At 41.4% G+C, this 13,867-nt stretch overlaps 1 protein-coding gene across 5 annotated transcripts in view; it reads right to left on the bottom strand.

Moving 5' to 3' along the window:
- The window catches only part of Arid1b (AT-rich interaction domain 1B), a 334,344-nt gene that overhangs the window by 99,105 nt on the left and 221,372 nt on the right, over positions 1–13,867 (bottom strand). The window lies entirely within an intron of this gene.

The raw sequence follows: 13,867 nt of genomic DNA on the forward strand, positions 1-13,867 counted from the left end.
GTTACTAAGTTTACTCATGGGGTAAACTTGTAAGATCTGGCATCTCCTGAAGAAAAAAAAAAAAAAAAAGGAAGTGGCCCCTGTCCTTCATAAAGTCATCCCTGCATGCTTTCTTCCACTGTCAGCACCAAGTCCGTTCAACCTGTCCACAGTGCGGTCCAGCAGCCCTCGGTGGGTGACTGGCTGCAGAACAAATGCCTGTCCCACAGGACTTCAGTAAGATAAGGAGCTACAGGCTTTACAACTCCATAATGGGAGTCTCAATCTCAAGCTGACAATGTAATCTAACAATAGTAAAAATTTTAACCAAACTTTCTGATGAGAAATGCTTCCATTTAAAATAATTTCAAAGTGCCATTCTATGAAATAATAGTGTTTGTATATTTATGATACACAATCCCTTTGAAGTTATGTTGGCAGAAAGGAGTCTGAATGTTATACCTTTTGCCATCTAACGTGATCACAACACCCTCTAGACCTGTGATTAAAAGCTCCACTTGACAGATCACAAAGCTCAAGCTCAAAGGGAATGCTGAAAGTTACACTACTGAGGGCAGAAAATAGAGGGAAGGTGAAAAAGAGGAGGGGTGAATGGTCTCCTGCCCCTCCCCACTCATCTACAAAGGAGACTACTAGCAACAAATGCTTCCTCACTGAAAGGCCGGCTACAGTGACCTCTAAAGTGACAGAACAGTATAAAAATGCTTATCTGTTGTTGTTAAGAGTAAATACTTTATTTTTAAAATAGATTATCATTACAGAAGACTTTCCAGCGAAAAAGCAGTTTATGAATCTAATGCATCTTGATCGCTATCATCTCTTTCACTGTTCTCCCCTTTCTCTCCCACCCCCAGCTTCCCCCCTTTACTTGTTTTAAGAATTTTGTGAGTGCATACCACCCTCTTCCTCTCTTGGGTCCTCCACCCCTCCACCGGCCTTCTTGACCTTCCCAGCACCTGTTTCCTGGTGTTTATTTTGTTGGACTGTGAGTTAGCCTTTCTAAGGAATTATAGTGTTTGAGTTCTGCCCTGAATCTATCATATTTTGGTTAAGGCATCTATGTACACTTGCATAACACCTTGAAGTGTTTACTTATATATTTATAAATTAATTCTAGCTTCCACATAAGAGAAAAAAGGCTTTCTTTGTTCTCTCTGGGCCTCTAATCTAGGACAAAATAGTGCAAAGTGGAAACTGAAGTGCCTGGCTATGCTACTACCTACAGAGCATATTTAGCCCTAAGAGGTACCTTCTACTCATTCAGCTTTACTAAGGATTAACTTTGTTTACTGTGGGATCTTTTGAAACTTGGACTTTCAAAGCTGGTGAAGGAAGATGTTTTGGGTTCTAAGAATAAATCTCGCCCCAAGAGTGTGAACAAGGCAAGGTATAATAAGCTGGTGAGAATGGATGCCAAAAATGTCACAGAGCAACTCTGGATTAGGATCTCAGTACCTTAGACAGGAAGCAGTCCTCTGATATCTGTTCTAATATGAATAACATTTTTAAAACAAAGAAATCATCTGTGATAAAATATAATTCTAAAATAGAGCCAAAAATCTTAACGTTACAGGAACAATGTCTGTTAAGAAGAACAGGCTTTCTAGAGCCAGGTGCAGTGGCTCATACCTATAATGCAGGTTACTTGGATGGCAGAGACTAGAAGGATCACAGTTAGAGGCCAATCTGGGCAAAAAGCTAGTAAGATCCAATTTCAATCAACAAAGCTGGTGTAAGCAGTAGTGTATGCCTGTCATCCTAGCTATGCAGGAAGCATAAGTGGGTGGGTTAGGGTTCGGGGGGGGGGGGGGAAATGTAAGACCTGATTCAAAAACTGAAAAAGTAAAAAGGCTAAGGACTTGGCTTAAGTGGTAGAAATTCAATCCACAGCAAACCCCCACTCCCCCCATATGCCTAAGTGAAATAAAGAGTAATCTTTAAAGCTAATAATTGTGATTATGAGAAACAAACTAATATTAGCAGGACAGACTGAAAACATCACCCCTGGGAAAAGTATAATCAAATCTCTAGAGTAAAATGAGTGAATACGAACCAGGTTTCTCAGAGTTCACAAACACAAACATTCCTTTTCTAGATATATAAGATGCATGGTTTTGTACACACTGAGGGGGTAGCAAGAATTTGTATATAACTTGATTACTCGTTTCAATGCTAGTTCCATTTAGACATCTTAAGCTGAATATAATTTTTGTGAATTCAAGTGAAAATAAAAGGTTATTAAAGTCTGAAACAAGCGCCATGCAGCAGATAACGTCACACTTTGTAATCAAGACAATCATCAGAGTTCCTCAAAACAGAACTTAGGCTAACAGATGTGTGTGTGTGTGTGTGTGTGTGTGTGTGTGTGTGCGCGCGCGCGCGCGCACATGCGTGCACATATGTGATGCACACATATCCATGTGCTCAAAGAGTAAATCAAGGCCATTTCTACTTCCCCTCTCTCCAGGCTAGGGGCTCACTTGTCACATGCATAGGCTCAGAGCTGGATGGGAGTGGGTGGGGAGGGAAGAGGACTTAGCCGAGGTCTGTCTCTCCAGTGTCTGTCTCCTTAGCATTTCATCATTGACTCTTGAGCCTGCAGAGGAATGCACCTGAAAAGCTCTTTAAAGCAGGGCAAGACCATCCATGGCCTGCAGGCTGAACTTTCCCCGCCCCCACACTGGCAGTATTGGGGTTGGAACTCAAGGCCTCACACCTGCTAGGCAGGTGGCTTTACCACCGAAGCCAAGCCCATCCTTTTATGCCTTTGTTATTATTTCAAATTGGGCCTCCTGTTTATGCCAGGAAGTGAGTGACCTGTCCTGCAATCTTTCTATTTAACTCTCCAGGTAGCTAAGAGGAGTGACTGGCTTGAGCCACCACAAATGACTTTATTGTTTCCAGGTAGTCTTGAGAATGTTTTGCTCCAGTTGGTTTCAAATCATGACTCTACTCATCTGCTTTCTGGGTAGCAAGTTAAAAGCCACCATACCCAGTGACATACATACTCTTTGTTTATCTCAGAAGCCACACGTTTTTAAACGTTATTTTGTGACCTTCAAAACTTGACCGCATCTACTGCATCTCATGGAACAAGTCACAGCCATTCCCTAGCACAGTAATGGCTGCTCTGAGCAATGGCAGAGCAGAGACAGAGACCATGTGGCCCAGTAGCTGGGCCATTCACTCTCTGGCCCTGATAAGAAAACAGTGCTGACCCTGACTGAATGAACCATGCATGCCGGTGTCTCCCTTGTTACTTCTGCCTCTTTGCTGGGGAAACTCTGAACCTAGAAAGACTTCACTGGAACCGCACCAACACCTCACCACATATGGTGATTGGTACAAACTTTACCAAGAACAGGAACTGAGCCCATTACTATAACTGTATGAACGTATGGAGTGAGAGCCAGCCAGATGTAGATCTACTTTATTGGGAATGAACCTCCTGTGAGGATGGAGATTACCCCAATTAGCTGGATGCTCTCAAAAAGCCTAAGCAGCGGGAATATGAGGAAAGAGGGCCAGGCAGCCAAAAATAAATTTGGTTGATAGCTAGATACATAACCATTTTCTTAACTAAGAAATTAAATATAGATAAAACAATACATGTTCAGTTTTTAAGAAACTTCAATTTAAAATAATTTTATGCAAGTCTTTCTTCCCATAAAACAAAATGTTACTTTGAAAATTTTCTAATTGTATGATTTACATATTCCTTCCCCATACTCCCATAAAACTCTACATGATGGTTGAAAAAAATGACATAGATGGGTGTTAGGAGAGCCTCATCCAAGGTGTAAAGGTATCAAAAAACATTTCTGTTATTCAACAAGCTGAGCAAGAAGAAACTATCAAGAGGAAAATATAAAAACGGTGGCTTTCTTTGCGTTCACAAGTCATCAGAATTTCAGCGCTGACTAGACCTTAGTGTAACAGAAGAGTAATAAAAAGATATAATTTTTATATTACTTTTATATACACGTAACTTTTATATGTAAATTATATGGAAATATTTCTGCCCTGCAGATACTTGGGGTATCCAGGAGTAGAGCTATCTTAAAGCATGCTAATAAAAGAAGGTCAACAGTGGTTTAAGCATTCAGCCTAGTTAACAAAGAAGCCCTGTGACTAATACTCCCCTGGAGGACAGTTTAGTCAGCAGGGCACCAGGTCTCTTCTTCTTTTGTAAGTACTATCAGATCTATGATGCTTGTAAAGAACAGAGAGGCGTCCCTGCATCTCATTCCAGCCAGGCACCTTGAAGCCACAGTGTCTCCATTTATCTTACTGGGAAGCTGGCAGGGAGGAAGGGCAGCCAGGACTCTTGGGGTGGCAGCCTCGTGTGCCACACCATTCTTCAAGTCTTCTCTCATCCCAGTGATGGCCAAGGCAGTGATGTCATGGGCTCGTGCACAGTAACTGTTTTGTTTTCATGCTTTGATTTGGTGAAAATCTGCTTGCCACACTGGAGTTTCTATATCTGCCGCCACTCAGAATACCAAGTGACTTCTGTTATTGCAGACTTACTTTTTTTTGTAAATCACTATCTCAAAAACAAACAAACAAACAAGACCCCCCAACAAAACTATTTTATTCTTAAATCTATTTTATCTTCATAAGGACTTTCTCTCTGCAACTCTTACCCTTTTATCCCTCTGTCCCTCTAACTCAAGGGGCAAGTAAAAAGTCTTAACTGGGCACAGAATGGCATGCAACCGGAGAGCATCAGGTACTGGGAAGAGAAACGTCAGTTGGTGGTCCCAGTGGGGAGGGAATGGGGGGGGGCAGGGCCAGGGCAGAGGGGGAATGTCCCACAAAGAAGCAGGCAGCAAGAATGAAGATTGGAGATGGGGAAAAAACCAGTTGTTTAAGGATACAGGTGGACCTGTTGCAACAATGAGAAGTACAAGTTGTCATGTCCAAAACGGGCTTTACAACGTCGGTGCGGGGGAGGGGGGGGAATGGGGGGGAAGGAGAAGGATTGGGATTGGGGGGGAGGGGGGAGGCTGGGAAGGGACGTGAAGGGTAAACAAAGGAGGAGGCTGCAATGCTTGGTAAGAAATGTACGTATTATCCTGCCCACGTAATTGTAACTCCTCTGTACAGTATGTTCACAAATAAAATAAAATAAAATAAAATTAAAAAAAAAAGAATGAAGATTGGCATGCAAATATAAATATGCTCTCACCTAGATGCTGCGTCTGAACTTTCCTGGAGATCTTTTACATTAAATATACTATGACTCACTACATCAAAAGACATCTTTGGCTTTGATGGTATTCAGTTTAGCATAAATTGGCCAGTAAATGATAAATTCCGTCAATACCAGTAATGTTTTACTGTCTTGAAGTACTGGGAATATGTTAGAAAATTTGGCTCCCTTGCTTAATTAAATAGGTAGATTTCTAAAAAGAGAAAATGAACTTCCAAACACCTGAAGTCACAGTCCTCGGTGCAATTAGCTGGCGGTGTGGATGGGCACTCCGGAAGCTGCCCTGTGCTGAGCCGCGTGGGCAGCTACTGCTCAGGGGAGTCCCCAGTAAACAGGAGATATTTCAATCAGTGGCATGAGCACAGCTCTCTAGTTTCAGAGTTTTAATAAGATGCAGTTAGTGATTTCTCACTTTGACTTCCCCTGGGGTAAAATGCCAGTTTGTGCATCTTCAAAAAGTCTCTTCATCAGCACTGAATCAGAGATGCTGCTCCTTTCTAGAATAAGAGTGTGAAATGGAGGCATGGATTCTCTTTTGTCCATGTATGATTTTTCTTAACTTCTGTAACTTTCTATTCTTTCTCTGTTTTCAGTGATGCTGGGCCTTCAAGTCAGGACCTCCTGTTTGCTAGGAGAGTGTGTCCTCCTTTCACACTGGCTATGTGAGTTAAGGTCTTTATTGCCCAGCTGTCCTACACCGCCATCCTCTACTTGTGCTTCTCCTTGCTGCTGCGGTGGCAGGTCCTCCACCGTCTGCTCAGCACAGCCATCGACTGGAACGAGGTCTTATGAGCAGGCGTCCCTGTGCTACGCTGCCGTGTAGTGAGGATGACAAGCTTGTGCACCCAGTTTATGCCTTGACTCTCTTGAGAGCGATCCCATTACCAGGTATGGGGTAGAAAGGAGAAATGTATAGGAAAATGTCACCAAGTTCATAAGCTTTATAGATGAATACAGTCACAAATACCACACAGTCTAGTACATGTGAATATTTAACAATATTTACCACAGAACTAGTGAACACTACCAAACTAGCTATTAAAATAGTAATGAATTCTCCTATTTCCAACCATCATTCCAGGAGGTCAAATATACAGCCTTATAGCTCCTATAAGACTGTAACGACCACTCCATACCTTCACATCTTATTTTGGAATGTTCTTTTAGAAAAATGACAAAAGTATTCCTTGAAATTGATATTAGGAATGAGCTAAAAATTTCATTGACATATGAAAGAAAAACTTCAGAGCAATGATTTAATTTTGGTGATGTTACTAGACTTCTTAGTACAAACCTATGCTATAACACTGCATTTCAAAATACCCATACAAGTTCCTGATGTTCTCATTTGTCTAGACGGCAAATACATTGGAAGCCTACACTTCCTGTCTAGATGAGTACAACTCAGATACCAGGATTCCACAAAGACAATCCTTCAAACACTAATTTTCAGGCCTCAAGGTATTCCCTTTTCAAGTTATATTTGTCTCACTTTTAAATTTAAACCTTTCCAAAATATTTCTTCATTAATTTGACAATATACACAACCACAGTTGTATGAGATAAATGGAAAAATGTTCAGTGTGAACTTAAAAATAGTCTCAAGTTTCACAAATGATAAAGCTGTAGCCAATAACTAGGGATAATACAAAAAAATTTATGAGTCAAAATTCATTTTCTGAGAGGGAACTAAGAACCACTCTTTGGGAAATGACTTTCACCTGATTCATCGCATCTGCTCTCAAGCAAGATTCCATTATGGGTAATTCTCACTTTTAGGGGACATTCACAGGATATTTAGCTAAATTGCCACTTTTCAAAAGCAAGATTCAGCTAAGCATGTTATTATGCATAAATATTATCATAATGGCTATATTTCATTTGTTTTCAAAATCAGCATCTAAAATAGAAGTTTTCTTTCAGGATCCTTGGGAGGAAGCGCTATGTATGTGGAATATGCTCTGTGGTGAGCCCGGGGCGGCTGGAAGTCTGGGTGACCGCATCACCTAAGCAGGTTTCCTCATTGCAGGAGTCTCAGGGGTTCCTAAAATACTCCTACATTTCCACTCTGCCCAGGAGGATCTCTGCTTTTCCACTACTAAGGATGGTCTTCAGAAGCTGTGTAGACTAGAAAGAGAAGCAAACAGGACTTTTTGCCATAGCATGGGGTGTTGACCTTAAAAATAACTCGATAAGAACACTGAGAAATCTGTTTAGGCTGTATGGAATTTGGAACGATGACATTACCCTGCATTACCTTAAGACTCCCAGGACACGGACACGCCTTCCAAAGGAGTAACAGTAACAATGGCCAAAATCATTTTAGCAAAGACACTATGACGATTTGGCGGGTCCTGAGAGCCGTGATGTCACATGTAGTTCCTTCCTTGGGCTGATTAAAGCATGTGGTCAGCTGCAGCCTCTCTCCTCGGTCCTACCAATCAGAATAGTCTTCACCTGACTCCACTGACCAACATGGACAAAATTTATTAGGGCCTTCCACACCACTTGGTCAAAGCCGAAGTCAATGCTACGAAACTAACACTGATGGCTCCTCTTTATTATTCATTTCAGGAACAATGAATACCATTTTAAAATAAATGATAGCATCTTTGTAAAACGAAACCAAAGGAAGACTATGGAATTAAGGAGGGCACACAGGCCCCATCTAAGGTTTGTGGATGGAGCTACAGGGTGGGAAGAAGGAAGAAGGCAGTTTGCACTTGTGTTGACTTCTCATTCTTCAGTTGGCTGGTCCTATATGGGCTTCTATTGTAACAGTCATTGTTTCTCAATGAAGAGAGACAAACAGCTAAACAGCTAAGTTATGGTAAAAGCAAAAAAGAAAAAAAATCTGTGACTGAGAGCTAAGAGTCAGAACTGTGGTGGCCCATGGAGCAGCGTGCCCCCCGGGGATCAGACCGGGCTTAGAGGGCAGTAAGGCCCTGTCATTTGAAATCCAGCTGTGGGAAAGATGAGGCTCAGCCCAGGAGGTAGTGGGGTGGGGGGATAAGTGGGGTGGGGTTGGGGGCCTCACAGATGTGATGCCAAGGAACACAGAAACGGACTTACTGTTTTCAGGAATTAACAGAGTTTCCGATGGTGATTTTTTTTTTTTTTATTCTTACACCAAAGATGGAAAAGAGGGCTGGAGGTGTGGATTAAGTGGTAGAGCACCTGCCTCGCACCTGCAAAACCCTGAGTTAAACCCCTGTACTTCCCAAATCCAACAAAATTCAACAAAATTGAACCAAAGAAGGTGGAACAGACTGCCAAATAAGAAATGATAAACTTTGCAAGAAAAAAATTATATCCTCAAGAGTTTATGAAAAAGAACAGTTTGAACATGATTAAAATTGAAGACATCATTTGAGAATAAATTTTAAAAATGATTTTAAAAAGTTTTTTTTAGAATTATATGAAATAAGCAAACAATAGGGACGTGAACAGTAAGGACCTGAACAATGGTGATCATTTTTATGACTGTTGTTTGGCTTCATTTATGGGCTAGTCCTGGGCTTGAAATCAGGGCTTGGGTGCTGTCCTGAGCTTTTGTGCTCAAGGCCAGCACTCCATCATGTAAGCCAGAGTTCCGTTTCTGGTTTTTCGTTGGTTAACTGAAGATAAGAGTCTCATAGGCTGTCTTGCCTAGGCTGACTTTGAATCCTAATGCTCAGATCCTGGTCTCCTGAGCAGCATGAGCCACTGGCTCCCAGCGCCAGCAATCTTTTTAAACACCAGTGTTCTTTCTAGACTACAATGATTTCTTAAGTCTACATGGCCACCTATTCATTACATTTCCTCACAAGAATCATTGAGCCAGGCACTGATGGCTTACTTCTGTAATCCTAGCTGTTCAGAAGGCTGAGGTCTGGAGTTTGACCATTCAAAGGCAGTCTAGGTGGAGAAGTCTGAGGGACTTCGTCTCCAAAATAAACAGCAAAAAGCAGGGCTAGAGGCAGAGCTCATGGTATGAATACCACCTGAGCAAGGAAGCAAAGCAAGTGGGAAGCCTTGAATTAAACCCTGTTACTGCAAAAAATAAAACTAAGAATAAATCAATGAACAAAATGAGTGGAAAAACCTTAAAACAGCAAAACATTATTGATTTGATATCTATTCTATTAGAAGATACTTATGTAACTAATGTATCAGCATTCACTAATGAGTAACATGCCTTTTAACAGATTCTATTCTAAAGGTGCTGGTAAGAAGTCTCAAGGCATTTAGTTACAAAGAGGAGTCACCTAATGACACCGAGGGGGTGGGATTTGGGTTTATGGGTTGGTTCTTTACAAATAAGGTTGTCAGGTATAAATCTATAAATATTAATGACCCATGTGCTCTGAAAGAAAACTGACAAACGAGAAAGGTCTGTAACCATATAAAATTGTGACTTTGTCTACTGATTCCAGTTCTTATCACTGAAAGCATAACATAAATCTCAAGGAAGGAAAAGCCATTAACACCTTTTGTATCTCTCAAGGTAAAAAACTTCACTATTTATCAATGCTAAGCATGTAGAAACTTGAAATAAAACTTAAAAACAAAAAGGCATGAACCCTCAGGAGACATTTATTTCTTCAACAGTATAGCAGAGAAATTTTTTAAAACAGTCAGACCTAAGGAAATGAAAATAAATTAGCAACTTAAGCAAACAATAACAGAGAAATACAACTCACAAATTATACTGAGTCCATACGGAATAAAGAGAAGTTTTGTTTGCAGAAAAACTTTAAACCTTGGTTGTTTTGATGTTTCCTATTCTCTAGAACTACATGAATGTATGTATTTGTTGTACATCCTTCGCCAGGTTTTTAAAACCTTTTGATTTTGAAATGATGTTGGGCTCTCACAAAAGTGGCATCGGTGGCACTGTGGGTTGCTGGACAACTTTACCTGGCTTTGCTGGTGTTAATGGTACCAGCCTGCCTATCAGTGTCCTCCTCCTGTTTTGATTGTAATCCAGGAAGCCATGTCACAGTGACTTGCTATGTTTTCTCAGCCTCCTCCAGTGTGAAGAAGTCTCACTCTTTCTGTTTTCTTAACTGTGACACAGCTGAGGAGTATGGGTGTGGGGAAGAGTCTCCCCGAGTGTGCCACTACTTGCTATTTACTCACGATCAGAGCAGGATTACAGCTTTTGGAGAATATGACAAGTGAAGTGTCCTTCGCATGCTGGCACGTGGGTGGGTGTATGGTATCAACGATCTGCCTCTGAACATGGGACTAAGGACCCCAGGGTGAGGCGATTATCTCCTCTGCTGTCCTGGATTCACACAGGGAGCTGCCAGGTTAGCCTCGGGAAGAAGGGGAGCAAGGCCCTGCTTCCGGAGAGCATGTCGGGGAACAGCAAATGTATTGAAAGCTGTGCAAGCGTCCTGCTTCTCTTTCAAGTTTTGTTGACTAGCACTTCATTCATCAGTGGATTTTTCTCACAGCAATTATTACTGTGCTGTTCTAAAGTTGATTTTCTATTTCCCTCATTGATTTGGAATTGCTTGTAAGGAAGAGTTTCCCTTTCTCTACTCATTTTCACATGGTCAAGACATGATTTTTTTTAAATGCGTGAGTGCTTTATAATGTAATTAGATGAATCTTATCAACACTAGATAATAGTGGTAATTTAAACTGAGATGTCATCACAATAAAACTCTGGAGAAAGAAAAACATGCTTTATATTACTAAATACATAGGCTAGGAATCTAAATTAGTATAACCATTTTGGACAATAATTTGTCAGCACCACATAAAGCTAAAGATACACTTATAGGATGACCCAGAAATTCCGCATTTAGGTTTCCGCTGTGGTGCACATACATAAGGGGATGTCTACAGGCACAGAAGATCATTTCCATATTGTAACAGGAAAAAAAAAAGGAGACGATTTAACTTTTCACGAATATAAATAAATTCAGACACATTCAGAAAGTAGAATGCTGCACAGCAGTGAAGTTGAGCTAACAATATTCACATAAATCTTACAATGATGATTAAAAACAAAACCAGCAACACAGCTGCTACAGGAAAAAAGGTGAAGGAGAGGAATGAACCAGAAGTATGGCAGTGGACATGCCAGGCGAAGAGCAGACTGTATGTGAACAATGGGAACAATGTGGGGCTCAAGGAGGAGAAACTGACCTCGTGGCAGTCCAAGCCCCCAGTCTTTCCACTAGCCAGGAGCTCACCTCCACAGCCCATGGTAATGTCTACCCTGACCTCTTAGAGCACGTGGCTGAGCTGCGTGGCTCCTGGAGTTACCACCCGGCCATTTAGCTCCTGTAGAGCTCCTCTAATGGAGCCTCGACGAACCATTAGCTCAGGCCACAGCACACACTCTGGGCTAAGACATCCAAGTCCTGGCGTTGTTTTTTTGCTGTTTACTGTAGTCAGGCAACCTTTCTGTCCTTTCCCCCTGGATAACATGGGAGAGAGGCTGTGCATGTGCACTCCCACCTCTCACTGGAAGACGACCCCAGTGTGGGCAACAAAGCACCCCAGGCAGCCCCGGCTGGCTGGAGGAGCAGGGAAAGGAGAGCAATGTGTCACCATAGGACATTTTCCTAATTCCAGGGAGACAAGCAGTTTCCATAGGCCCTCAGCAAAGAGCTGGCCAAGTACAGGGACCAGGTTTCACACCAGAATTCCACACAGAAGTAAACAGAAGAGGAGTTCTGCTACAAAAAGGTAATTTGTTTAACGTGGAGGTGACACAGACGAACAATTCACTTATGAGCTCCAAAATGGGTGCCTGTAGCTGTGGGATTGGCAGTATCTCTATCAGTGAGGGTCCTAAGGAATATTCTAGTACTTAGGTAGTTTATCACTGGAGGGCAACAATTGAATTGCTTCAAAATATGAGAAAGATGAATTTAGGAAATATTTTAGTATTTTTCAGCTTCTTAGAAAAGAGCAGAGACTTTTACATGATTAGATTCATTAGATTTAGGGATAAAATTCAACACATGCAGTACTCCCCCTAAAAGTCCATCCTAAAACATGCATTTAAAATTTCCTTCAGTTGTAATTCACAGACTCACTCAGATCATGTTTCCAAAATGAGTTATTTTTTGTTTTGTTGTTCAGTGCTAGACAGTCATTTACTTCAATTGCTAGCTTAACACTGAAGTGTACTTTTATATGATTTTTCCTAAGAGCTTGTATTTGCTTCAAAAACTACTTATCAAAAGAGGGTGGTGAGAAGTCTGTTCAGGATTTCAGAAACTTTCAATATGGATAAAAATAACCATGAGGATAATGATGCAAATTATACTATCAACAGTAGTCTGAATTAGACTTTGATGTCCAGCCTGTTTCACACTCAAGTCCAAACAGCCCAGCAGAGCCATTTCTAGACCACCTCATCTGCTGCTTGGGCACGTTCCCAAACCTGGGGCAGAGCAAAGTTTCTTGAAGGCTCCCTGCCCTGCACTGTGTGTGAGAGATCTAAGATGGCCAAGGCACCAGGATAAAATTCATGTTGCTTGATACTTCTGAACAAAGGAGAGACCTACATAAATTAATTTCCAAAGCTCATCATATTGCCGGATTCCTCTATTTTCTGAAGTATAATTGGCCTTGAACTCTGGTCACCAATCAAAATGCAGATAAAACCTCTTTCTAATCCCAGTGTCTTACACTCTTCCTTTAGCAAAGCCTGCTTCTGAGAGGCAGATGTCAGCTTTCTTTGCACATCAGAGTTCATCTACACTAGGGGTATGACTTTGTTCAGCACGAGGAGAGAGCCCCTAGGCCACCATGTCGCATCTGTGGGGAGTATGGGGACATTTTGGGGGTACTGGGTTAAGTTAAGCGATTGGCATAGATAAAGCAGGCCCAGAGGAAGGACTCACTGAATGCTTAATGTAGTGCAGGTTTAAAGTAATACAGAACAGGACTAGCAGGAGTAAAACCAGACTGAAATCACATCCTGGTTCTATCATTTCTTTACCTCATCTCGGGCAAGTTAGCTAACCGCACTGACCCTTAGGTTCACCACACAAACGATGCAGGAAAAGATAACTTGTGCCATTGTAAAGATGATGTAACCACGAACACAAAATATTAATATTAAAGAAACAAGGGCTCAGCAAATGAATGTACAAAAATGCACATGTGGACACATACAAATCAGATTATAGTGTAAAGTATAATGAGTACAGGATAAAGGGCCTTGTAGAACATATTGCACTATAAGAGAGGTAGGTAAATGATAGTGGCACAAAATCATCTTCCTTTCTTCAACAAACACTTACCAATAAGGTGCTAGATGAATTACTAAGTATTCATACACTCAATATGTATATATACTCAATGTTACAGTCAACATTATACTAAGCAAAAGTCCTTTAAAATTTGCAAATACTAAGCTGGGAGCCTGTGGTTCACACTTGTAATCCTAGCTGCTCAGGAGGCTGAGATCTGAGGAGCATGGTTTGAAGCCAGCATGGGCAGGAAAGTTTGTGAGACTCTTACTCCAATAAACTACTCAGAAAAAGCCAGAAGTAGTGCTGTGACTCAAGTGGTAGAGCAGTAGCCTTGAGCACAAAGAGGCTCAGGGACAGAGCCCAGGGCCTGAGTTCAAACCCCAGGACTGGCAAAAAATAAACAAACAAAACAAAACAAAACAAAACAAACCCCAAGTCCCCCCTG

The sequence above is a fragment of the Dipodomys merriami genome, unplaced genomic scaffold, assembly GCF_024711535.1.
Source record: "Dipodomys merriami isolate MVZ:Mamm:240054 unplaced genomic scaffold, mDipMer1.0.p SCAF_8, whole genome shotgun sequence".
NCBI lineage: Eukaryota > Metazoa > Chordata > Mammalia > Rodentia > Heteromyidae > Dipodomys > Dipodomys merriami.